The sequence below is a fragment of the Ictidomys tridecemlineatus genome, chromosome 14, assembly GCF_052094955.1.
Source record: "Ictidomys tridecemlineatus isolate mIctTri1 chromosome 14, mIctTri1.hap1, whole genome shotgun sequence".
In the NCBI taxonomy this organism is placed as follows: domain Eukaryota; kingdom Metazoa; phylum Chordata; class Mammalia; order Rodentia; family Sciuridae; genus Ictidomys; species Ictidomys tridecemlineatus.
The window spans coordinates 68,117,950-68,144,152 of record NC_135490.1 but is presented as its reverse complement, the minus strand read 5'-3'; the positions used below and the strand labels follow the sequence as shown (position 1 = coordinate 68,144,152).

At 37.9% G+C, this 26,203-nt stretch overlaps 1 protein-coding gene across 2 annotated transcripts in view; it reads right to left on the bottom strand.

The window, feature by feature from the left end:
• Hgsnat (heparan-alpha-glucosaminide N-acetyltransferase) overlaps positions 1 to 26,203 on the bottom strand; it is a 73,494-nt gene that overhangs the window by 7,983 nt on the left and 39,308 nt on the right. The gene's annotated exons all lie outside the window — the stretch shown is intronic.

The window sequence follows — 26,203 nt, the reverse complement described above, 5'->3', positions numbered from 1 at the left end:
AAAAAGGAAATTCACTGTGGTGTATTCATATATGCACATAGGAAGTTTGGTCAGAGTCATTCCACTGTTCTTCACTTTTCTCATTTATCTTCCCTCCCATCCATCCCCCTCCTCTGCTTCACTGATGTATCTTCTATCTCCATGGAATCCTCCCCGCCTTTTTTCTTATTTCCTTGTTTCCCTTACTTGGGTCTATCTTCTGCATATCAGAGAAAACATTCAACCTTTGACTTTGCAGGTCTGGCTTTAACTTACCTTTCACTTACCATGATGGTCTCCAGTTCCAACCAATTACTGGCAAATGTCATAGCTTCATGTTTCATTCTTCTTTATGGCTGAGTAATAATTGTATGTGTAATATATATATATTACACATACAATTATTACATATATATGTATGTATATATATATATATATATACACATACATATATATGTATGCATACATATACATTTTATAAGAGAGAGAGGAGAGAGGCTAACAGCTAGAGAGAGAGAGAGAGAGAGAAAGAGAAATTTTAATTTTTTTTTTTTAAGTTTTCGGCAGACATAACATCTTTGTATGTCGTGCTGAGGATCGAACCCAGGCCACACGCATGGCAGGCAAGCGTGCTGCCACTTGAGCCACATCCCCAGCCTCATTTTATACATACATATACACACAAATGTGATATAAGTATCACATTTTCCTTATCCATTCATCTGTTCACGGGTACCTAGGTTGGTTTCTTAGCTGACTAATGTGAGATGCACTGATGGAAACATTGTTGTAGCTGCATCACTATAGTATGCTAATTTTAATCTTTTGGATATAAGCCAAAGAGTGAGACAGCTGAGTGATATGGTGGTTACCCCTTCCTAGTTTTTAGAGGCACCTCTATACTGCTTTCCAAGGTGGTTGTACTAATTTTCAGTCCCACCAATAACGTGTGTGAGCACTTGTTTTCCATAACTGGATTAAGAAAGCTAATGTAACAGGTCAATTTTCATAAGAGAGATCATGCAATATGGATCCCCAGTAGGTTTTAAATCATATTTTTAAGTGTACAAATCTAATGGTATAAAGGTAAAATTTCCAAGCTGATTCTAAACCGCAGAGCCTGAGTTAAAGTGTAAAAGACCAGGCATCCTAAAGTTTCCAAAGTGCAGGGATTGGGTTAAAAAGTAAAAGACTAGGTATTGTTAGAGTCCCTCTGTCTGCTACCCCTAAAACCTGTAATCCCTGCAGCTGTTAGGACAATACTGGAACTGCCCAGTAAATATTTCCACTGACTTTCTGGTTGTTTAATAGCTAAGGGTTCCGAGTTGCTTGGCACGTAGGCATTGCAGGACCTAAACCAATCAGTTTGAATGTGTACCCCACCTAGGAGCACCAATCACCCCTGCCCAGGTTGTTCCCGCCAATGTATGCACTAATCCTGACTCAGGGTTGTTGTTCAATTTTCCCGCGCCTCATGATGATTTGTTCTGATGTATGCAAAGCCCCCCACCCTCTCCACAAAGTGTACTTAAGCTCCGCTTGAACTCTGCTCTGGGCTCTGGGCTGCTCTCCATTCTTGAGTGAGCACAGAGTCCCAGCGCGCTGGGATGGATCCCCAACAAATTTCCCCTTTTGCCAATTGCATGGAGTCAGTCTCTTGGGTGGTCTCTCCCTCCGACGTTTCGCCAGACCTTTACAATGGTATGCCAATTTTATTCTAGTTTTAAAAAGTCAGGCACAGTTGTGTGTTTGGATAAAAGTATATCAATTAAGAATAGAGGTATATTTGGGCTGGGGATGTGGCTCAAGCGGTAGCTCGCTCACCTGGCATGCATGCAGCCCGGGTTCAATCCTCAGCACCACATACAAACAAAGATGTTGTGTCCGCCGATAACTAAAAAATAAATATTAAAAATTCTCTCTCTCTCTCTCTCTCTCTCTCTCTCTCTCTCTCACTCTCTCTCTCTTTAAAAAAAAATAGAGGTATACAAAAACCAAATAACCCTATCAATAAAGGGGAAAGGAACTGAATAGGCACTTCACAGAAGAAGAAATATGAATGGTCAACAAATATATGGAAAAAAAAGTTCAACATCTCTAACAATGAGAGAAATGCAAATTAAAACTAAACTGAGATTCTATCCCACTCCAGTCAAAATGGCAATTGTCAAGAATTCGAGTAACAATAAATGTTGCCAAGGATGTAGGGAAAAAGGTCCACTCATACAATTCTGGTGGGACTGCAAATTGGTGCAACCACTCTGGAAAGCAGTATGGAGATTCCACAGAAAACTTGGAATGAAACCTCCATTTGACTTGGTTATGCCACTCTTCAGTATATACCCAAAGAACTTAAAATCAGTGTGATGCAGCCACATCGATGTTTATTGCAGCTCTATTCACAATAGCTATGAAACCAACCTAGGTGTCCTTCAACAGAGGAATGAATTAAGAAAATGTGGCATTATATATATATATATATATATATATATATATATATATATATAATGTAATATTACTCAGCCATCAAAAAGAATACCTTTATGACTTTTGCCAGTAAATGGGTGAAACTAGAAACTCTCATGCTAAGTGAAATAAGCCAATCCCAAAAAATCAAAGGCCAAATATTCTCCCTGATAAGCAGATGCTAACACACAATAAACAGGAGAGGGAATAATAGAAGTTCATTGGATTAGATAAAGGGGAATGAAAGGATGGGAGAAGGGACGGGAATAGGAAAGATAGAATGAATGAGACATAACTTTCCTATGTTCATGTATGAATACACCACCAGAGGCTGGAGTTGTGGCTCAGTGGTAGAGTACTTGCTTAGCATGTGTGAGGCACTGGATTCAATTCTCAGCACCACATAAAAATAAAGGTATTGTGTCCACCTACAACTAAAAAAAAAAAAAATTTTGTGAATACACCACCAGTGAAACTCTACATCACATACAACCAAAAGAATGGGATCCTAATTAGAAAAAGTTATATTCCATATATGTGTAATATATGTCAAAATGCACTTTACTCTCATGTATATCTAAAAGGAACTAATTTAAAAGTTTTAAAGGATAGTAGTGTCTGTTTGTAGACATCCCTCCAGCTTTTTTCCAGAGGCTGTCATAAAGGTGGCTGCTACACATACTTTTCCCTAGGACCCAGATTCTTATGCAATGTCAGGCTTCACGCATTCCACTGCTTTCTCCAGGGTGTAGTCGAAGAACTAGAAAGACAAGGGAACAGACATGAACCAGAAAAATCAGCATTTTATGTACATCACTAGGAAAAAAGGAAGATCGTTGAAGAAAAGATGTGAGGGGACAGGGAGCCCCTGTAACTAGCAGAGTACATCCTAGCCAGGTCCAAGGCCAGGGAAAATGACCCAGGGCCTTCATCAGCCAGGGTAGCTGACAAGCCAGGAGGGTCAAGCTGAGTGTCCACAAAGTTCTCCTCTGCCCTCCATATTGGTTTGCCTTAGATCCACCCTTGAGAATGGGCTCTGGAACCTGGATCCTAGTGTGGATACGCTAAACCCAAAGTTCTCTCCACACCTAGGAGCCCCAGGTCCCACGAACACAACTGGGCCAGGAGTTGTGCTAGCAAAGAGTAAAGTACTGTCCCTAGAGCTGGTGATCCTGGTGGAAAGATGTGCACAGCACCTGGAATCTTGACTGGCAGGGTGTGGGGTGGGGTGCAGAATGGGGTCTGGGTTCCTGTGATACCTACAGTCCTGTCTGCGATGTGCTGCCACTCAGTGGTTGAGTTGAGGGAGAGTTTAAGCCCATAACTGGGGCTGAGCTTCCCAGGTTGCCCAAAAAAAAAGAGTTGTACAGTCAGTCACTGCCCACCAGCCTGTGGGCCAAGGAGTGGGCTCTTGGGCTACTAGGATGCTGGAGAGTAGAGCTGGGTCCCTGCACCAGCTGTACACACCAACATGTGGGTAAAGGGAGGGAGAGGCAATGCTGCCACAGGGTGGGAGGTTCAGTATGGGCTGACATCGCTCTGGGAGACAGGAGGGGACTGGAAGATGACAGCCTTGGACTCAGGGGTGGTATCCATAGCATCATTTATGGCAGGCGTGAAGGATGATGGTATAGAGGGAAAAGGCAAGTGCATGATGGATAACTGGGAATCTGATGAGCACGGGGGTGTTGAGGAACCACAGCGGGAAGACCTCAAGGGCCATAGGTGGAGAGAAATAAGGGGCAGGCAGAGTGCTGGTGCAGGTTGCTGCATTCTCTTGTTTTACCCTCCAAGGCCTCCGTGTCACCCTCCATGATACTGCTCTTCTTCAGAGCCAGAACCTCGCAGAGTGCCTAAATCTTCCTCCATAGAGCCAAGAGGACACTTAGAAGGTGTGGCAGCTCATCTCAATGCCACTGGTTGTGGCAGAGGCAGCTACAGGGCCATTGGCATGGGTGTCTTTCTGTTGGGGGGCCTCTGGCTAGCAGCGATGGGTGAGGATAGCTCCCTGACGGGTTGGTGGAAGATTTCCCCCTGCACCCGCTCTCCTGACTCCTGGGAGCCTGGAGACCTGGGCAGAAAGTCTTCATCCAACCCTTTCTTTACCCACTGGAAGCAGGCGGCATCCTGGTGTTTGCGCAGGGAGCACTGCTGCCTCTGCACCAGGCTGCACCAAGGTCAGCACACCTGCAACAGTGCTGAGCCACCTGGGGCAGCACGGCTGGCAGAGGAGATAGTCACTAGAGACACCTGTTCCCACTCTTGCTTGGTGTGTCCCTCCTGAGGCCAAGGAGCTGCTCCAGGGGGTGAGTTCTTCCTGTGTCTCCAGAGGCTTGGGGGGGTGCTACTTCCCCATTGGTAGGGGCTCCCGTTTCCAATTGTCCTGCATTTCTCTCTGCTTCCCTCCTCCTCCTTTTCCTCTTGCTCCTCTTCCTCCTCCTTCTCCTCCACATCCCCCTCCTGGGCCACACCAGCAGCTGCCACTGCTGCTGCAACAAGTTCCAGGGGCTGCTCTTGGGCCCTCTCCTCTGATTTTCCAAGGAAAAGGGAAGTGTGTGACCAGGTGTCCCGGGCATCCCAGTGTGGTTGACTTGCTTAGGTGGTAAAGCATTAGATCAGTCTGGGCCTGGGAGGAGGATTCCTTAGGTTCTGGAAGGTTGAAACATCCCCGAGTTGCTAGTGGACAGCACAGGCTTTTTCCTGGGACCTCCCTGGGGCCAGCGAGAAGATCCCCAGGGAGGAGTGCGCCTCCCTTAGGAGAGGGCCTATGTACCAGCTCTTCTTGGCGGAAGAGTCTTCAGACAGGGCTGATGGCAGATGCTGGGACAGCAGGGTGATCCCGCCCAGGATCTGGGGCCTGGCAGGTCAGGCCAATGGACAGGCGATTGTCCCACAGGGCCGGTTGGTCCGTGACCGCGCTTGCTCAGGAGACTGCCCATTCGGAGCACAAGATGCAGGTCCAATCCGGAGAAGAGAGAAGAGACCAAGGCAGCTGGGCTTGGACACCGCCATCTTCCGTTGCCCAACCGTGCACTGTTGAGTCGGGTTCCTGGGATGTACAGCTGGAACAGGTGACAGGGAAAGGGCGCGCCAGGAGCTCGCGGACAATAACTGTAAGTCACGAGAAGGCGCCACAGGGCAAAGGGCGGGGCCCACCATCTGCTTCTGGGCTGTACTTTGTAGCTCCAGGGGAATCGCTTTCCTCTAAGGTCTGTGGCAACGCAGGGACCACTATGTTCAGACTCTTGGGACTGCAGCCAGATCCCGTATCACTCCTGGGTTCCAAGGCTCCATAGTGCCTGGCCCAGAGCACTAGCTTTGGCACCCACTCCGTGTATGTAGCCAGCCCTCTCTTAAGGGCCATTAAGGGGGACAGGGTGGGGTAGGAGAGATGCTGGAATGTTGAAGACCAGTGCAGGTAGTGCTGAAAGTCCAGCCCCAGGGCAACTCAGATTCTGCTACACCCCTCCAGAGACATAGCCAGTTGCTGGCTTCTACCTTGCTCCTCAAGGCATGTTCTCTAAAGGTCAGTGCCTTATCTGCTGTGCCTGGGCTTCTGAGGTGCAGGAGCAGTGACTTGAACTGCCACCTGCCCTATCCCTTCCCACTAATCAGAGTCTCTTCACATCTTTGAAGGCATCCAGTAAGAGCACAGTGAAGCCCCACCCTCTTCCTGAGGTCAGGCACCTGGTAGTGGCCCAGCCAGGCCTTGAATCCAACATCTTGCTCTGTGGTGCCTCCATAGATGATATATTTAACATGTAATACCCTTTTCTTTTCTGTAGTCTTTGAGTCTCCAGTACCAAGTCCGGTGAACAAGGAGCACAGGCCTCCCTCCCAAGGAGGAGGACAACTCATGAGCTAACCAAGACCCACAGGAGGCTCCAGTCTCAGAAGATGTTGGGTGCCAGTTGTCAAAAGAACATCTTCTCTCCACCCCTCTTCCAGTTGAGCCCTGTAGCCCAGATTTCTTCCTGGCTGAGTTGGAAGGATCCAAATATGGAAAGGTAGTATTCTAGATCCATTTGGGTTCACGCTGAAGGAAACTCAGCCATGTTTATTTAGCATACACATAAGAAGCCAGTTGGTATGGCCTCCCTAGAATAAGTTTAGGAAGCAAACATGTCATTGATTCTCAAGCTGATAGGGGGGCAATGTGTTGGATTCAAGTGAGATCCACAAAACGTGTTCTTTTGAGCATGCCTGCTGGGCCCTCTCTTCACGGTAGATTACTGAATCCATAATAACAGTTTTGGTATCCAAGAGAGGAGACATCCTCTTGGGGTGTCAGAACAAGGGAAACAGATAATTGTCTTAGGATCTGGGAGCTTCAACTTGATGAGAAAGATTTGGAAAACCACTTGACTTGATGGAGACTGATCTTGTTTCTCTGGCTTCCTTCATCACAGGGTTTTTCTCTCTTGTGTTAGTGACTTGTATTATGCACATTACATGCAGAACTTTCAGAACCAGGAATCACAGAGATCAGTAAAAATATTTCTCACGTATGTTTCAGTTTTAAGCTCTTTTAACAGTGATACTGCGTACTGTATTCATAGCAAAATTTGCAGCTTCTGCTCATAAGATCCCTTGGGTACTGTGTCAGAGAAAGTTTAGACTTGGTCCCCTATCAACTTTAAAACTGGGAGGACGCAAGAGGTTTTGCTCAGACCCAAACTCTGTTAGAAGAAGCTCATCATAAGCTCTTTGTAACCTCTCCAGGAGCAAAGATGATCTACATTTATGACCTATGAACCACAGTTCCTTGATATCATTCAAAAAGCTTTTTAGAAAAGAAACCAAGTTTTGTTTGTTTCTCTGAATATACATAATTGTATGAATTGAAGTCAAACATTTCCTAAAGGATTATGTAAAATATCATGTTATAGTTCTTTGAAAACAATACATTACCATAGTGTCATTCCCATTATTACAATTACTACTGCTGCTTCTATCACCACTATCATTATTATTATTATTTTACCAAAAAATAAGCTGATTGATTATCCCATGAATGTTGGTGCTTCAGGACACTATATGTCTATCTAAAAAGAACAAATAAAAATATTAATTAAAAAAAGAAAAATATGCTATATATAAAAAAGGAATGAACAACTGGATATTTTCATGCATCTTCTTTTCATGTGAAATTCATTGCACTGTTAAAGTTGAGTGATAAATGAAATGATAAAAAAATAGGATTCACTGAAGAAAGAAATTGAAGTGGACATTAAAAGATGGAAAGACCTCCTTTGTTCTTGAATAGGCAGATTTGTCAAAACTGTCGTCAAAATGCCCACATTGCCAAAAGTGATCTATGAGATTCAATGCAATCCCCCATCAAAATACTAATAACATTCTTCATAGAAGTATAAAAACAGTCCTAAAATTTATATAAAAGAATAAAGGACCCCAACTAGACAAAGCTGAAGAGTAAGAACAAGGCTGGGGGTATTATAATACCCAACCTCAGATTATACAACAATGCTATAGTAATAAAAACAGCACAATATTGGATAAAAACATACATGAAGAGCATAAAGACAAACTCACACGGATATAATTACCTGATCCTTGACAAAGGTACCAAAAACATACATTGAAGAAGAAACACAGTTTCTTGATATCATTCAAAAAGCTTTTTAGAAAAAGTCTTTTTAACAAATGGTGCTGGGAAAACAGGATAGCCATATGCAGAAGAAGGAAACTAGTTCCCTAAACAAAAGTCAATTCAGAATGGATTAAAGAGCCAAGAGTTAGACCAGAAAAACTTCAACTTATAGAAGAAATACAGGGTCAACACTACAACATATAAGTGCAGGCAGTGACTTCCTTAATAAAACTAAAGTTCAATAAATAAAACCAAGAATCAATAGTGGAATGGCTTCTTAGTAAAACGTTTCTCCAAAAAAAAAAAAAAATGAGAACATGAAAAGAGAACCTTCAACGATGAGAGAAAATCTTCTCAGCTACTCTTCAAAAAGAGGATGAATATGTAGAATACATTAAGAACTCAAAAAACTGACTACAAAAGAACAAATAACCCAATAAATGAATAGGCCAATGAATTAAACACACTTCTCAAAAGAAGAAATGCAAGTACCCACAAACATGAAAAATTACCCACCATCCTTAGCAATCAGGGCAATGCAAATCAAAACTACACTGAGATTGCTTCTTACCCTGGCTAGAATGGCAAGATCAAGAATATGAATAATAATAAGTGCTGGCAAGTACTTGAAGAGAAAGAAACACATCTATTGTTGGTGGACCTTCAATTCAGCACAACTACTTTGGAAAACTGAATGGAGATTCCTCCAAAGGTTAGGAATGAAACTACTATGTTACTCAGTTCTGAAAGGGCTAAAGTCAGCATACTATAATGATACTCAGAATCCAGCATGCTTAGAGCATCCCAGGTCGTAATCACCATCATCACCAAATGAATGGATAAAGAAAATGGTATATAGACTCAATGGAATTCTAAACAGCCATAAAGAAGAATGAAATTATGTCATTTTCTGGTAAATGGATGGAACTGGAGAACATCATACTAAATGAAATAAGCCAGACCAATGAAGTCTAATATCAAATGTTCTCTCTCATATGCAGAAACTAGAGAGATCTGAGATCAGCCTGGGCAACATAATAAGACCCTTTCTCAAAAACAAACTAAACAAAAAAATTAGAAGAAAGAATTTTTAAATATTTTCCCCACACAGAATTGATAAATGAGGACACGGTATGTTTACTCTTGTTTGAACATTATATAATGGTGTCTCAAAACATCAAATGGTAGGTATCCCATAAATATGTAAAAGTTGTATGTGTCAATTACAAATAATTTTTAAAATCACTATTTCTTACTTCCTGAGTAATGATTTTAAAATTTGTATTTGGGATTATTTAAATAACACTGATTTCTAATAAATTTACAGGCTCATCACAGGCCAGCAATATCCATTGATCTACCACTTTTCAAGTGTGTAAGTAAGTACGATATTCACCTGCTTTGGTTTTTAGGTTCCTCTACCTATAAAAAATAATGTTTATAATTTTGTGCAATATTGTTGTAGCAAATAAATACAAGTGATAGATCTATTCATAAAATGTGAAATAATCTTGTCCAATTCCAAACATGCCTAACGGCTTCATACATAATTGGGATGGCAAGTGAGGCTTCTTGTCTCTACACAATTCAGGTGTCTTTTTTTTTTTTTTTTTTTTTTTTAGCTTTGTGTTTGTTCTTGCTGTATGAGGACCAGTGGGTTCTTGGCACAAGCCAACAGCATTAGGAATGTGGAATGAAGACATTCTAGGAATGCTATACATTCTAGTCTGATTATTCTTGAGCTATTTGGGTTGCCTTTCCCTCTTGTAATCTGTGAGACCTCACAATATCAATTTTCATCATTTCTCCCAGATCTTCATCCTGTCTCTATGGTCACACAGCACAAAAGGTTCTTGTTGGGGGTGCACCCCCTAAAAATCAAAGGGAGATCAGTAGAGGAAAGAAAACCAAGGAGTGGGAAGCAGGGAGGGAGGAGAGAAGTGCTGGGAGTGATACTGGCTAAATTATATTGTTATATTGTGGACCTGTATGACTATGAAAGAACAAATCCCAACATTACGTACAATTATAATGCACCAAAAATAATGTGAAAAAAAGAAGGTTGTTGATAGGTTAAGGTCCCTCCAGTCCTTAACGGTACCCTGAAATTCACTCCATCTATCATATTTCTCCTTACTGAATCCACAAATTTTTAAAAATTTGAATATTCACATAGCAATTTATATACCAAACTCAGTGGTTTGTGGCATGGATGCAAAAAAGAATTTTATCTTTTTGTTTTGTTTTCCCCCAAAAGTTTCAAGTATGTTCTATCAAAAATTCAATAAATTTAAAACTGGAAAAAATTATCATTGTCTGTGTGGCTCAAAAGTATGCAAGTACAACTGCTCTCTTTGAGCTCCCCTCATCCCACTATAGAACCCTTGCTCCTGCACCTAGCTAAGACTGATTAATCTGCTGAAATCCTCCTCAAGTAGATCTTGAGCATCCTCTCAGTCTCCACACTCCCCAGACAGGGTCTCACTAAGCTGCTGAGGCTGGCCTGAAACTTGCAATCCTCCTGCTTCAACCTCCCAAGTTATTAGAATTAAAAGCATGCACCATGGCACCCAGTGAATCTCCTCTCTTTCTTAATGCTATTATCTGTGTTTGTCATATCTTAAATCTATTGCAGTCATTAACTTGATTATTTAAGTTTTCTTATACCAAACATTTTTGTCTAGGGGAGAAAAATACAAATGTTTTCAATCCTCCTGTTCAAGACAGCTTTAATAGAGCTTATACCTAATCAGTGTAAATGTTAGGAAGTTGACTGTTTCTGCATCAATATGTAACCCACTAAGTAACAGAGAGTTCTGGGGAAACTTAACAGCAGCTCAGATCATTGAACAGCTTTGGGGTGCACGAGAAGATTCAGGACAACAGAAGAAACTTGTCTATCTGCTGGCAACAGATGCCATTTTAGGAGAAAGAACAGTCTCTACTCATCTAGGGATTCACTGCCAAGAACTCAGCTACCACATGTCTTCTTTCATTCCTTAGTGTGAGCACCAAGCAGGCAGACCTAAGCAAGGGGAAAGAAGCCCTGAGATCCAGCCATGTTCACAACACCCAAATAAACCAGTCATGAATCTCAAACCTTTTCCTGAGAGTGACACTTTGCTCACTCAACCAACATGCACATGGGGAGTGCTCTAAGAAATACCAAGGGAGCCCTCTTCCCTTCCAAAGACAAAATTTGAAAGGCTTTGCCTACTACTGCTCATAAAGGAAATATTCATATCCCCATTTTGTATATAAATAAATCAAAACTGTGCTTCATATGTTAATTATCCTTAGTGTTCAAAAGTATTCAGTACTTCCCTCTGACCCCAAATCCTAGCTGACACATATCACACGGACACTTGTTTCCAAATCCAACAAGTCATTCTCAATTTTTTTTTTTTTCAGATTTAGTCCTCCTTGTTTTGGTGCGCTAGTATTTTGTTCTCCTTCATCTGTCCTAGAATCCTAGAGTTTCACAAACTCCCTACACCATGTTGCTTCCTAATCCTCTAAGGACAACTGACCTCCGTCATTTCAGCCCCTCCACATTAGAGATTCAGAAATGATGGTTTCTCAATTCTGACCACTACCCACTTCCCTTCCTTGACATTATTGGAATTTCTTCCCAGGCAAGTATGGAACTAATTTAATGGTTAGGTGTAGCATGATGGAGAATTCAAAGACATCCTTGAAACAAGTTTATCACAAAAATACCTTGCATAGGAAATTTGCAGGTGTACCCACGTCATAATGCTAGTGTTGTGTCACATTATCCCTGAATGGCAGCAAAGATCATAAAATAGAGAGTGAAGGTGTCTGAGGAAATTTATTGGCTCTACCTAATATTCTAGTGAAATAGTACATAAAATCCTGTCTTAATAATCATTATGAAACAGCAATATGCTGCATTTTATATTCCTGAATGTGATACATTTGTAAACTAAAGTTCTGTGTAACGCGCTGTTAATAATTAAATATGCTGCATGAAAAATAATAATTATATGTCATAGTATGGAATAATATTAAAACTTTAGTTCTAAGGTAGCTGAAATGAAAAAAACATAAAGATCATATCAATTAATGTATGCATGAGGTTGTGCATATATTTGCTTATTATTCCTCCAAGTAAATCTAATATGTTAAGATTGATTACCTAATTCCAAGTGAGGAGAATTGCAGTTCACATAGCTTTTAGAAATATAGCAAAACTTCATGGCTAAAATGTGATATGTATATATTAGGGCCTACTTTTTCTTCTATTAGACACAGAATATCTGGTTTAATTCCTAGGTCCTTGATCCATTTTGAGTTAAGTTTTGTGCATGATGAGAGATAGGGAAAACAAAAGACCAGGATTGAATATTGAGCTATTCCAGAACTATTAATTGAAGAGGGCTTTGTAAGACACTGGAAGGAGTGGATAGATTAATTTAAAGACAGGAATCTCATACATCAAAGAAGCTTTGAAAAAGTAATGACTCCAAAAGGAGATCATGTTTTATTTTTTTTTCTTTTGCTTCAAGTAAAATAAAGATAGAAACACTTAATGGATTTATTTATGGGGATGTAATGGATTTACTGTGTATACATATGGATATAGACATACTTGTGGGGAAATCACTGGTGATCCCTTGTAAGTCAAAACTTGAGGAGGATGTAAAGAAATGGTGGCTGTTCTTTCAGTTTCATTATAAGGGAGAGAAAGAGATCCGACTGGGGCTTTTAAAATTAAGCACAGAGGGGGCTGGGGATATGGCTCAAGCAGTAGCGCATTCCCCTGGCTTGCATGCGGCGCTGGGTTCCATCCTCAGCACCACATACAAATAAAGATGTTGTGTCCGCCAAAAACTAAAAAATAAATATTAAAATTCTCTCTCTCTCTCTCTCTCTCTCTCTCTCAAAAAAAAAAAAAATTAAGTGCAGAGGAGTCTCCTTCCAAGATGAAAGAGTTTAGGAGATGAGAGAATGCTTGCAGAAGTGATGGAGAATTAATGTCATGGAGAGATAATTTGTAATCAATGTTGCAAAGTCCTGTGAAAAAGAAAAAGGGATACATCTTGTAATACAAATAAACAACAAGAAGATATCTAGGGGTGAATCTGACTAGACCAAGATGGATATCCTAGTCATATGTTCTGTCAGAGGTACCAAATGGGGTAGGCAGACTTTTGGAGCCAGTAAGTATGACTTTTATTTATTTATTCAGTTCATAATAGTTATATATAACATTGGGAATTTTGATATAGTTATAAATGAAGTATAGTTTGGTACAATTAAGGAGATTACCCTTAACCTCCCCCTTCTCCCTCTTGCTATTCCCTTTCTTCTACTTCACTAAATCTATTTAATCTTTTTTTAAATATTAGCATCTTGTGGATATACATAATGATGAGATTCATTGCAGTATATTCATATATGTACATTGGAAAGTTAGATCAGATTCATTCAACTCTTTTTCCCTTATTTTGTCCATCCTCTCTCTCCTTCAATCTCCTTCTTCTATTTCTAAACAGACACTTCTCAAAAGAAGAAATACAAATATTCAACTAACATATAAAAAAATGTTCAACATCTCTAGCAATTAGAGAAATGCAAATCAAAACCCTATTGTCAGAAAGGCAATTATTAAGAATACAAACAATAATAAATATTGGTGAGAATGTGGGGGAAAATGTACACTTATACATTGTTAGTAGGAGTGCAAATTATGCAATCACTCCGGAAAGCAGTACGAAGACTCCTCAAAAAACTAGGAATGGAACCACCATATGACCCAGCTATCCCACTACTCAGTATGTATCCAAAAGATCTAAAATCAGCATATTTTAGGGAGACAGCCACATCAATTTATAGCAGCACAATTCACAATATCCTTACTATTGAGCCAACTAAGGTGCCCTTCAACAGATGAATCGATAAAGAAAATATGGTATATATACACAGCTGAGTATATATACCACATAAATACTCATGGACTCAGCCGTGAAAATGAATGAAATTATGTCATTTGCTAGTAAATGGATGGAACTGGAGACTATCATGCTAAGTGAAATAAGTCAGACTCAGAGAGTCAAAGGTCGAATGTTTTCTCTGATATGCAGAAGCTAGTCTAAAATTGGTAAGAGAGAGAGAGAGAAGAAATGGGAGGATTCCATCAAAATAAAATAAAAATCAGGAGAATATTTTCATAGGTGCTTTCAAGCAGAGAGCTCCTAAGCTTCCTCACTGAGAATTTTAAAGTTCTTTATGCTCAGGAACTAAGACTGAATTGTTCTCTGGGTAGCTAAATCTACATATGTACATTCCTCTCCTTTGTCTCACTGTGCCTTTTCTCTTATATTTAAAAAAAAAAAAAAAAAAAAAAAAAAAAAGCTCTCCAGATTCCTGGGTCCCCAGGGATGGATATTTGAAATGAACATCTCTATCTTCCTCTATCTTCCTCAATATTTTCCTCACCAACCTGTCCCCACAATTTTGGTGAAACATGACAAGTGGTAAATTGTATCCTGTTACCTCCCATGATTTCAGTCTTTTTTTTTTTTTTTTTGAACCCAGGGCTTTATGCATGCAAAACCAGCACTCTATCGACTATATCTCCAGCCCCATGATTTCCGTTTTAATGAATAATTTCAGGAGCAAATATTTTGTCCTTAAGCAACATGACCCAAACTGGCAACAATCTCTAATGTGAAGGGGGCTCAACCGCTCATGGATAGCCAAGTCTGCCATTTAAATTTTTAGGAAAATCCCAGACGGTACCCAGAGACATTTTAAATCCTGGGATTTTTCTCTTTCTTTCTACTATAAACTTCACTACCTACAAATGCTTTGATGATAAGGGAAGAAAAAATTATTTGTATGGGAATCCATGGGTCCCACTAGGTCATCATATCAGGGTTCACAATGCAAATTTTATCTCTGGTGTTTGAGGCAAAAATACTCTTTTCATGGACCTGGAGTGGGTCATTTTGTGATACCAGATGGTATGAGGTTAGAAATTTTCTGCCATTTGGGGCTTGAATAATCCATTCAGTCCTTGGCTACTGATGATATGAGACAAAATTTAGAGGGCAAAAGTTTTCATCAATTATTTTGATTTGTTTGGAGAGCTCACATGGGTTTGGTTTTGGTTTGGGGGAAAAAATGGCAGCATGATCTTCATATCTAAAAGTGATTTTAATTTAAAGCAACTATTTTATATGACAATTGACTTAATAAGCTAAACTTGGATGGCTACAGCAACACATTTATTTGCATAACATAGGAAATTCTATTTTCCTGAGGAGTATTCATTTTTCATTCATCAAATGGGGCAGTACTAAGGATTAAACCAACCGTGCTTTACCACTGAGCTACACCTCCAGCCATTTTTGGTTTTTATTTCAGACAGGGTCTCACTAAATTGCTGAGGCTAGCTTCAAACTTGCAATCCTCCTGTGTCAGTTGGGATTAAAGGAAGGCATACCATACCAGGTTGTGTTAATTCAGCATGCTTAAATTATGTATTTTTATTTTGATTAAAAATATTTTATCTTTCTCTGTTAAAAAAAATGATTAATCTAGGTTTGTTTGCTTGTTTCTGGCTTTAAGATGTAAATTTTCTACTTAGCCTCAATTGTAAATGCAAATTTAAGATTACAGACTGGTTAAGGCTATATAATATATATATATATATATAATAGTCTGGCTTTTAAAACTGGCAAATGATAAATCTAAACTTTGGGATTTTCTTATGTGCACTCTGATTATATGCCTATAAATTCTTTGCATAGTAACACGGTAACATATTGTATAGATAAGTAAGCACATAATCTCTGAAATTATCCCAAATGACTTTTGATTTACATGACTTTAGTAAAATTTGTGAAAATAAGTTAATTTGAACTTTTTTGTAATAGCAATGTTGTGAGGATGGCCTTAGGCCTGAGCCTAAGCAACTCTGTTTTTAAAAACTCCCGTTTGAAACCTGCAGTCTCACCAGGCACGCCATTCTTCATTCCAGGACTGAAACAAGTCAAAGTAAATATAAGATGATTTTAAATGCTAATAACCTATGTTATTATTTCTGTTGCTTATTTTTGGAATGGCGTCATAGTATAATGAGCTAAGAATTGGGGGGGTATTGTTGTTGTAAATTGATCATACATCCTAGCAGTAGTTTTGGAAATTAACTAATAGTCCATCTATTCCTTCATTCAGCAACCTAAATGTTACGTGCATTTCCAGATTTTTCATTTTCACATTCTTCAAACTGGGTCCAAGAGGAATTTTTTTATTTGTTCTTTTTAGTTATATGTAATAGTAAAGTCTATTTTGACATATTTGATGTTTAAGTAGTTTTTAGACATTAGCTTTTAAAGCTAGTTTGCCTCATTAAGTCTATTTTCACAGCTCCTTGTTATAAAGCGTTCATGCTGATATATAGACCCTAAATTTTTCATTTTTAAAAATAAAATTGATGTTAATTAGCCTTTCAGGCTCTTTTCAATTGTCTGTAATCAGACATCAGTCCCTTTGCCAACCTAGAGTTAAAGATGAGGTCATATGTTATTCTAAACAGCAAGATGTTTCGCTGCCTTTTAAAAATGTCCTTCAAAGCTGTTAAATGGATCTTGTGCTGTTAAAAGTCTAGGTGGCTTCATCTAAATGTTGTAGAACAGTTTTCATTTAAAAAAGAATTACTTATTTTGGCAGTAAATGGAGATCTAGTTAATATATCAGCGTGCCTGTTTTTTTCTTTCAGGATTAGTATTATTTCTAATATCTTTATTTTCTCCATTTCTAACCACCTTAAAACATAGAATAATAAACTTTTGTATGTTTTCATTAGTGTTTAAATGCTAGAATAATTTCGAATACTTTTTAAAATTTTTATTAGTGCTTTATTGTTATATACAACACTGGGATTTATTTTGACATAATCATACATGCATGGAATATGATTTGCTCCATTCAGTCCCCAGTACATCCTCTTTTCCTCCCCTCCCCCTCCACCTGTTCCCCTTCCACTACTGGCCTTCCTTCTATTTATTTATTGCTTTTTTAATTGGCACTTTATGGATATACGTAAAGATGAAATTCACTGTGGTATATTCATACATGCACATGGCATAACGGGGTCAATTTCATTCTGCAGTTCCTCCCTTTTCACCTCCCTCCTCCCTTCTCATTTATCCCCTTCTTCTACTTCACTGATTTCCCATATATTCTCATGAAATGCTCCATTTTCTCCTTATCTTGCTTTACTTTACACATGTGTGAGAAAGCATTCAACACTTGATTTTCTGAGTCTGGTTTGTTTCACTTAGCATGATATTCTCCAGTTTCATCCACTTACTGGCTAATCCCGTACTTTCATTCTTCTCTATGACTGATAAAAACTCCATTGTGGATACACACCACATTTTCTTTATCCATTGATCTAGTCACAGGCATCTGTGCTGGTTCCATAACTTGACTATTTGAATTGTGCTGCTATAAATATTGGTCTGGCTGTATCACTACAATATGATGATTTTAGTTCTTTGGGATAAATGCCAAGGAGTGGGATAGCTGGTTCACATGGTGGTTCCCTTCCTCTTGTAATGAATCTCCATGCTATTTATACTGCTTTCTAAATGGTTGTACTAATTGGCAGCTCTACCAACAATGTATGAATGTACCTTTTCCCCCACATCCTCACCAGCATTTATTATTATTGGAATTCTTGATGATTGCCATTCTAACTGGAGTGAGATAAAATCTCAGAGTAGTTTTGATTTGCATTTCCCTTTTTGCTAGGGATGTTGAATATTTTTTCATGTATTTGTTGGCCATTTGTGGGGTTTTTTTTTTGAGAAATATCTGTTTAGTTCTTTTGCCCATTTATTGACTGGGTTATTTGGCATTTTTTAACATTAAGCTTTTTGAGTTCTTTATATTTTCTGAATATCAACCCCTGTCACAAGAGTAGCTGGCAAATATTTTCTCCCATTCTGTAGACTTTCTCTTCACGCTCTTGATTGCTTCAATCCATGTGCATAAGTTTACTGAGTAATGCTCTTTTTACTCTGTATTGATTTGACTGTTCTGGGTCATTTATTTCTCCAAATGAGTATTAAGACTGTTCTGGTTCTGGGAAGAATGTCATTGATATTTTAAGGGGAATTGCATTGAATCTGTATAATGCTATCGGAAGTATGGCTATTTTGATAATATTAATTCTGCCTATCCAAGAACATGAACATGGGAGGTCTTTCCCTTGTAAATCCTTCTTCAAATCATTTGGTGATCTATAGTTTTCATTGTAGAGGACTTTCACCACCTTGGTTAGATTTTTTCCTGAAGGTTTTTGTTTTTGTTGTTGTTGTTATTTTTAGATTATTGTGAATGAGATCATGTCACTGATTTCTAGCTTAGCATATTAATTGTTGGGGTATAGAAAATGATGGATTTTTGTATGTTGATCTTGTATCCTGCTACTTTAATAATTTGTTTGAAGTCTTTGGGTGGAATTTTTTGGGGGATGGATCTTCCAGATATAGGATTATGTCATCAGCAAACAGATAATTTGACCTCTTTTTTAATTTTTATTCCTTTAATTTTCTTCCCTTTTTAAAAAATTTTTTTAGTTGTCAATGGATCTTTGTTTTATTCATTTATATGTGGTGCTGAGGATCAAATCCAGTGCCTCACATATACTAGGCAAGCACTCCACCACTGAGCCACAACCTCAGCCCTAATTTTCTTCTTTTCTTCCCTCCCCCTGACCCTCTTCTTTTTTAATGGTCTCCCAGTCTATTTTTTTATTTGTTCTAGTTGGTTTTACATGACAGTAGAATGCATTTTGATACATTGTACACAAATAGAGCACAACTTCTCATTCTTCTGGTTGTACATGGTGCAGAGTCACTCCAGTAGTGTAATCATACACTAATTTGCTTTATTGCTTTGGCTAGAGATTCAAGAACTCTATTAAATAGGACTGTTGAAAGTGGACATCCTTGTTTTCTTCCTAATTTTAGAGGAAATGCTTTCAGTTTTTCTTCAAAAACAGTGTAATGTTGACTTTTGGCTTGTCACATAGTCTTTATAATGTTGAGATAAGTTCTTTCTATCACTAGTTTATCCAGTTTGTTTTTTTTTCACTTTCTTAATTTTTTTTTATTTGCACATTATAATTATACATAATGGCGGGATTTGTTATAATATATTCATACTTGCACACAATAAAACAGTACAATTTGCTCAATTTCATTCCCCAGAACTTCCCCTTTCCCTTCCCTCTCTCCCCCCACCCTCTTCTATTTTAATGGTCTCCCGTCTATTTTTTTTATTTGTTCTAGTTAGTTTTACATGACAGTAGAATGCATTTTGATACATTATACACAAATGGAGCACAACTTCTCATTCTTCTGGTTGTACATGGTGCAGAGTTGCTCCATTAGTGTAAGCATACATGTAATATAGGGTAATAATGTCTGTCTCATCCTACCGTCCTTCCCATCCCCACAACCACACATACCCCTCACTCCCTCTGCATAATCCCAAATTTCTTCTTTCTTCCCTACCCACCCACCCCCGACTATGGATCAGCATCTGCTTATCAGAGAGAACATTTGGCTTTTGGCTTTTTAGGGGATTGGCTTACTTCACTTAGCATGATATTCTCCAACTCCGTCCATTTACCTGCAAATGCCATGATTTTATTCTCTTTTAATGCTGAGTAATCTTCCATTGTGTGTGTGTGTGTGTATAGATGAATTGATAAAGAAACTGTGATATATAGATAGATAGATAGATATAGATATATATCTATATTATATATATATATATATATATATATATATCACAGGCATCTAGGTTGTTTCCACAGTTTAGCTATTGTGAATTGAGCGGCTATAAACAATTGATGTGGCTGTTGATTTACTATAGTATGCTGATTTTAAGTCCTTTAGATGTAGACCAAGGAATGGGATAGCTGAGTCAAATAGTGGTCTCATTCCAAGTTTTCTAAGGAATCTTCATACTTCTTTCCAGATTGGTTGTGCTAACTTGCAGTCCCACCAGCAATGAATGAGTGTGTCTTTTCCCCCAGATCCTCACCAACATTTATTGTTGTCTGTATTCTTGATAACTGCCATTCTGACTGGTGTGAGATGAAATTTTAGAGTAGTTTTGTTTTGCATTTACCCAGTGTTTTTAACATAAACTGGTGCTGAATCTCATTAAAGGCATTTTCTGCATCTGTTAAGATTATTACATGATCCCTGTCTTAATTTTATTTATGTGATGGATTACATTTATTGATTTGCATATGTTGAGCCAATCTTGTATCCCTAGGATGAAACCTGATTGATAATGGTGTACTATCTTCTTACTGTGTTTTTGAATGGAGTTTGCTATTATTTTATTAAGAATTTTTGTGCCTGTTCATCATGGATATTGGCCTGTAGTTTTCTTGATGTGTCTTTGCCTGCTTTTCATATCAGGGTGCTATCAACTTCATAAAATTAATTTGGGAGTGTTCCTTCCTTTTCTAATAGAATAATTTTGAAGAGGATTGGTATTCGTTCTTCTTTACAGGTCTGGTAGAATTCAGCTGAGAATTTGTCTGGTCCTGGGCTTTTCTTTGTTGGTAGGTTTTGAATTGCTGCTTCAATCTCATTGCTTGATATTGGTCTATTTAAATTTTCTTTACCTTCATAGTCAAATTGGGTAGGTCGTATGTGTCTAGAAATTTGTCAATAACTTTGAGATTTTCCAATTTATTGGATTATACATTTCAAAATAGTTTCTAATGTTCCTTTTAATTTCAGTGATGTCTATGATGGTAGCTCGTTTTCATCTCTAATTCCATCCTTTTGGGCCTTCTCTTTCTTTTGATTAGTTGGCTAAGGGTTTGTCAATCATGTTTATCTTTCAAAGAGCTCACACTTTATTACATTGATCCTTTGTATTTTTTTATTCTCAATTGCATTAATTTCAGATCTGATCATAATTATTTCCTATCTTCTACTGATTTTGGTATTTTTTCTTCCTCTTCTAGGGCCGTGAGGTATAACATTAAATTATTTGGGATTTTTTTTTGTGTGTGTGTATGTGTGTGTGTGTGTGTGTGTGTGTGTGTGTGTGTGTTTTAATGTAGGCATTCAATGCTATAAGCTTTTTTCTCAGAATTGTCTAAATACTGTTCTGGAGATTTTGATACATTGTTTTTCTGTTTTCAATTGTTTCTAAGAATTTTTTTTATTTTTCCCCTGATTACTTCTATGATCCATTCCTCATTGGAGTGTTTTATTTAATCTCCAGGCATCAAAATGGTTTCTGCCAGGCTGGGTAGGGCATGTTTGCATTCCCAGCAGCTATGGAGGCTAAGACAGGAGGATCTCTTATTCAAAGCCAGCCTCGGCAAAAACGAGGTGCTAAGTAACTCAGTGAGACCCTGTCTCTAAGTAAAATACAGAATAGAGCTAGAGATGTGACTCGGTACACCCGAGTTCAATCCCCAGTACCCACCCTGCAAAAAAGATAGTTTATTTTTTATCTTGTTAATGGTTTCTAATTTCGTTCCATTATGATCTAACAAAGTTTCGAGGAATTATCTCTATGTATTCTTTTTTTTTTTTTTTTGTAGAAATAAGAAAAATTCTTAGGTGGCTGGGGTTGTGGCTCAGCGGTAGATCCCTCACCTCGCACAAGCGAGACCCTGGGTTCGATCCTCAGCACCACATAAAAATAAAACAAGTGAAATTAAAAAGAAAAGAAAAATTCTTAGAAATAACTGAATAGAAAAACAATGTATCAAAATCTCTGGAACAGTGTTAAGACAATTCTGAGAAGAAAGCATTGAATGCCTACATTAAAAACACACACACACACAAAATATTCCCAAATAACTTAATATTATACCTCAAGGCCCTAGAAAAAGAAGAAAAGCCTGGGAGGGCCGCCGAGCTACCCCTGTAGGAGGAGCCAGCCTGAACCCAAGGCGCCACCACCGCAGAAGCAGTGCGGAGCAGAAGTCGCCTTCATGGCCCACTCACCGGTGGCTGTCCAAGTGCCTGGGATGTAGAATAATATAGCAGATCCAGAAGAACTGTTCACAAAATTAGAACGCATTGGAAAAGGCTCATTTGGAGAAGTTTTCAAAGGAATTGACAACCATACTCAGCAAGTTGTTGCTATTAAAATCATTGACCTTGAGGAAGCCAAAGATGAAATAGAAGACATTTAACAAGAAATAACTGTTTTGAGTCAATGTGACAACTCATATGTAACAAAATACTATGGGTCATATCTAAAGGTAATGTGTGTGCTATATTATTTAAGTCATAAGGTATTTTCATTATTTTCATTATGTTTTTCTTCCTCTCTTTTTAAATTCTGTTTTTGAAAAGCAATGTCTCAAATTAGGATTTGGCAGTCTTTGTCCTTTAGGCAGAATCCAGCTCCCTCCATTATAGTGCCAAATAAATTGTTGTTAGATTTAGTAACTGTATCCTGAATATATCTCAGCACTCAGCTGTACTCTATTCTATACCTGAACTTTTGGTTCAGTGGAGGAGCAGAAATGGAGCAGCTGGTTCTTGAGACATATCCTTTGTCAGGAAAAAGCCAACCTTCCTTGGTTCCTGCAAACTCTTTTCAATAGTTCATTCTGTCTGAATCTTAGAATTGATGAAATTTTTAAGTATGTCTCTTATTCCATTGAGTTAAGGTGTTTGCATTTTTCTCTCCCATCAGGTTGTGAGCTTCTTGATGGCAGGCAGTTTAGCTTAACCAGTCTTGGTTTCTTTGTCACAGCACAGACATAGAGTCTGGCACATCTCAAGCACATGATAAATGTACTCATTCAACCATTATTGTCCTCAGGAGATTGGTTGTAGGCCCTGCTTCCCAAGACACTAAAATCCCCAGATGCTCAAGTCCCTTATATAAAATGACATAGTATTTGTATATTACCTATGTACATCCTCCCTTATACTTTAAATCACCTCTAGATTATTCTCTAATACATTGTAAATGTTATGTTAGTAGCTGTTATACTGTATTGTTTACAGAATAATGACAAAAAAGTCTGTACTTATTCAGTAGAGAGGTTTTCTTTGACCCACAGTTGGTTGAATCTTGGATATGGAACTTATAGGGGAACAACTTTTTGTTAAAATGGAATAAAATGAAATAATATTGACCCCCTGCTGAACTGGATTTTTTCCTGGTTCCAAGATCATGTAATTAGCAGTCACCTAAATTTCCAGCAGATGGAGATGTTACTGCATAACAGAAAATTCTTTGTTTAGTAAAACCCAAGAGTTCTTGGGTTCCAGAGGTAAAAGTCAGGATTTGTGTCCATTGAAATGTAAATAATAAATAGCTACAATGGATTAGACAAAGGAGAATGAAGAGAAGGAAGGGGGATTAGGAATAGGAAAGATAGTGGAATGAATCTGACATAACTTTCCTATGTACATGTATGAGTACACTGCAATGAATCTTAATACCATGTACATCCTAAGATGAACTGAAATCCTAATTAGATAAGATATACTGCATGTTTGTATAAATATGTCAAAATAGACTTTACTGTCATATATAACTAAAAAGAAGAAATAAAAATAAAAGAGATAAAGAAAAAGAATAAATAGCTAGAAAATTCTAGGTTGGATTTTAAATTATTTTTAAAATAAAATTGTTGGGGCTGGGGTTGTAGCTCAGTGGTAGAGCACTTGCCTAGCATGTATGAGTCACTGGGTTTGATTCTTAGCACCAAGTATAAATAAATAAAGGTATTGTGTCCATATAAAAAAAATAAAATATGGTCTATTTTAGAAAAGGTTCCATGTGTAGCTGAGAAGAAAGTGAATTTCGTCGTTTCTATAGATGTCTGTTAGTTGGGCACAATGGCACATGCTTGTAATCCCAACAAGTCAGGAGGTCAAGATTTGCAAGTGTAAGGACAGCTTCAGCAATTTAGGAGGCCATAAACAACTTAGCAAGACCCTGTCTCAAAATAAAAAATTAAGAGTTGGGGGATGTAGCTCAGTGATACAGTGCTCCTGCATTCAAGTAACTTCATAGAGTGTGTTGTGTGTGTGTGTATGTGTGTGTTATGTCCATTTGATTAATAGTATTGTATTTTTTTTAGTTCTGAAGAGTCCTTAGTTGTTTATTTGTAATTGATTCACTATCTATTGGTGGATAACAGTGTTGAAATGATCCAGCATTGTTTTATTGGTATTTGTTATATTTTTTATATTGAGTAGGGTTTGTTTATGTATGTATGTGTTTGGAGAATAAATATATACAATCATTATATCTTGTTGGATGATTCTCTTAACCAGTATAAAGTGAACTTCTCCATCTCTTCTGATTAATTTGGGCTTGAAGTCTACTTTGTCAGATATGAGAGTACCTACTCCTGCTTGCTTTCTGTCTCCATATGCGTAGTATCTTTTTCCATCCTTTCACCTTCAGCCTGTGGATGTCTTTGACTCTTGTAAACGACATAGAGTTGAGAATTATTTTATGTCTTTTTATTGGAGAGTTTAGACCATTCATATTCAGTGTTATTACAGAGAGGTGATTTTTCTTCTAATGCTTACTTTATTTCTAATGCTTTATTTTGATTTATTTCTAATGCTTAATTCAGACTCAATTCTCCTTTAATTCACTATTCTGTGAGATTTATCCATACATTGGCTCTGATATTTAGTATTTCATTTATTCTGTATGAAATACTTGAGTATGTTTTATAGTGCTGGTTTAGTGATTATGAATAATTTTAGTGTCTGCATGTCATGGAATATTTTTTATTTCACTTCAACTCTAAAGAATAAATTTCATGGATATAGTAATCCTGGTTGGCACCCATTTTCTTTCAGGGCTTGGAACATGTTATTTTAAGTTCTCCTATCTTTTAGGGTCTGGGTTGATAAATCAGTAAAACTTTTAATTGACTTACCTCTAAGTGTGACCACCTGTTTTTTTGTTTGTTTGTGTGTGTGTGTGTGTGTGTGTGTGTGGTTTTAAAATTCTACCCTTATTATGTACATTAGGCATTTTAATTATAATGTGTCTTAGAATCTTTTTTGATCTTGTTTATTTGGGATTCTAAATATCTCTTGTATTTGGATTTGCATCTAATTCCTAAGGTTTTGATTTTTTTCTGATTATTATTTCATTGAAAAGGCTTAACATTTCTTTAGTTTGCATTTTGGTGACTTCTATTACCATGATTCTTAGACTTAGTGTCTTAATGTTGTTCCAGCTTACTTGAATATTCAGTCATGGTCTTTTAATTTCTTTATTGTTGAATCTATTTTTAAGATTATGTACTTTGTTATGACTGGGCATGGTGGCACACGCCTGTAATCCCAGCAGCTTGGGAAGCCGAGGCAAGAAGATCCTGGGTTTAAAACCAGCCTCAGCAATTTAGCAAGGCCCTAAGCAACTCAATGAGACCGTGTCTCTACATAAAATACAAAAAGGCCTGGGGATGTGGGTAGTGGTTAAGTGCCCCTTAATTGAATTCCTGGTACCAAAAAATCAAAATATATGCTTTGTCTTCAAGACTTGAAAATCTGTCTTCTATGTAATTTAATCTATTGGTGATGCTTTCAACTGTTTTGAATTTGATTTATTGAGTCTTTCACTTCCAGTATTCATTTTGTTCTTTTCATGATCTCTTTATTGAATGATTCCCACATTTTCTCTCTTAGTTCATTCCTTATATTCTTTTAGTTAATTGAACATTTTAGCTATGAACTTTCTAATTTTTTTAACTTTAAATGTTAAAAAAAAAAGTAAATAAATAATGTGACAGCTTAAATGTAGAGAGGAAGAAATTAAGGGGGAAAAGGTCCAGGAAGATATAATTAGGAGATGGGGCGGTTTCTAGCGGAGCTGGAATAAGTGGAGTAGGTAAAAGGAGTTGGGGGAAACCACATCCCAAATGTACTGGAAAGGCATGCTGAGATCAGCTGAACATGGGTCATGCATGCCAGGGAAAGATATTTCCATTTTTGTAGAAGTTGTTTAAAGAGGTTGATTTGACCCCTTCAGTTTTACAAAATTGAGTCTGGTAGCAACAGGTAGGTGACTTTGGAGAAGAAGAGACTGAGAAAAGAAAGCCAGCTGAAAAATGATGATGAATCTGGAGTG